The sequence below is a fragment of the Gallinula chloropus genome (assembly GCF_964237585.1).
Source record: "Gallinula chloropus genome assembly, chromosome: 8".
Lineage (NCBI taxonomy): Eukaryota > Metazoa > Chordata > Aves > Gruiformes > Rallidae > Gallinula > Gallinula chloropus.
Genome location: NC_140093.1, coordinates 21,390,328 through 21,392,437, shown reverse-complemented (window position 1 = coordinate 21,392,437; position 2,110 = coordinate 21,390,328).

Genomic DNA, 2,110 nt, shown 5'->3' with positions numbered 1-2,110 from the left:
CCGGGCCCGCGCCCCTGCCCGAGCCCGCCGGGGTCCCCCTTCCCGAAGCCGCTGAGGCCGACGGAGTCTGCTCACGCCTCAATGCCCGCCGCGCTGCGTCGCCGAGCCGAGAAGCTGAGGCGAGGAGTCGCTGCGGCTGCCGGGCTGCTCCGGGCGGCGCTGCCCCCCGCCGCCGGCGGCCGAACGTGCCGGTAAGGAGGAACGGCGCGAGCGGGGGAGGGTAGAGGAAAGAGGGGCAGCCTCGCTCTGGGCCGGCCGACCGCACCCGCCGATTGGCCGCGAAGCCCCAACCCGGTAGCCAATAGGAGAAGGGAGGTAGAGGGAGGGAGCTGCGCGGGGACGTGACGCGCGCAGTGACGGCGCGCGGGGCGGGGGGAGGGGGAGCGGAGCGGGCCCTTCGAGGCGGTTCGGCCGGTCCCCTCAGCCGCCGCCGCCATCTTGGGTGGTGGTTCGTTCCGGGCCGGGAGGAGGAGCGGCGGGCGGCCGTGCTCTCCCCGCCCTCCGCCGCGCGTCTGATCGCCGCTTTCTCAGAGGAAAGTGAACAACAGCTTCTCCTTCGCCCCGCTCGACTTTGTATTCGCTCCCCTCAGGCGACCGGAGACATCGCCTCAGCCCGCCACACTTAAGTGCCAGTTTAAAATAGTTAAATGACGCGTTGGTGGTCTGGTTTGGTTATTTTATTTTGGTTTGGTTATTTTATTCATTGTTTAACTTGCGGCCGCAGGACGGTAGGGAAGGGGGTACCCGGACTGCCCCGGGGCTCTGTGGGAAGGAACCCCGGAGCCGCCTGAGGGGAGAAGAGAGCATCGGCGGCCCGGACGGCCCCAGTGCGCGGCGGTGAAGTTTCAGATAATTTCGAAGTAAAGACTGAGCAGAAGGAAGAACTACCTCAACTGTCACGTTTGGCACGGTCCACCTTTTTAACCGAAACACTTTCCTTCCCTAGACTTTGGTCCCAAGGGCAACTGATGTGGGAAAGAGACAGAGGTATAGGGCACAGGATGTGGCAGCATGTATTTTGGCAGCCTCTTTGGGGACATGGGTAAGAGTTAACATCATCTGCATGCAGATGTGCCTGCAGGATTCTGCTGTATCGGGCAGTGCTTTCATGCTGCTCAGCAGCTGTGCACCAAGTTTGCAAGGCTTGGTGGGAGTATTTCTGATAGGGATGATCAGCACTGGGATCAGTTATTTTTCAATAAAATCAAATTCTGTGTATGTTTCTAGTTTCTTTGCAAGGTGAAAAGAGGGCAAAATTTGGCTTATTAGAGTCCAAAATAAGTGGCTGTCATCTTTTGGAGTCATCTCTCAGACTTTTTTACAGGCCACCATCTTACCAGCGTCATGATGACGAGTTTAGTGGTGGTGGATTTTGGCCAGCAATAACTGCTGTAACTCACTGTCAGGTGATAGAGGTGGATACTTGTTTCCAAACTAATTACCAACTTTCACCAGATAGGTGTCTCACGTGTTAGTATAGTCATCCCATGTTACATACATTTGTAAACTCCCTTCCAGGACTTAAAGCTTCCTTCCAAGGTGCTTTATGACAAACAATGTTACCTACGTGTTAAATAAACTGTGATGAGCTGCAAAAGGTTGCTCCTGAATTTGGACTGAACATGACAGCAAAGGGAAAGATGCCATGAAAATCTACTTAATTTCAACATAGCCTGAGACATTTTGTTTACACCAAACACTGTGGCTGTCAGAACATGCTCCTGTCTTTATTCAGGTAAATCCTAATTACAAAAATATTATTGGAAACCCTGATATCTGATGTTTGATTAACTATTAATTAACTGTTGCCTCTTGACAGTGACTCTTCAGAAACCCAAAAGACATGTCCAACTTCTATAGTTTTTCTGTCATGCAGGTGATTAGACCACAGAAAGTTTCTGGACAGGTAGATCAACAATTGCCAGAAAAAACATGTGGGTTATTTATAAATTACTCAGTGGTGTTTTTCCTCTCAGAACTCACTTGGTAAATGCCTGTGACATTTGAGACTTTAACTTGTGAGGACAATAGGCCCAGAGTGGTGCTTGTTGCTCCCTGTCTTCCAGAATATTGGGGGAGGGGGGGGGAAGCGCTATCCAAGCTGTTTAAG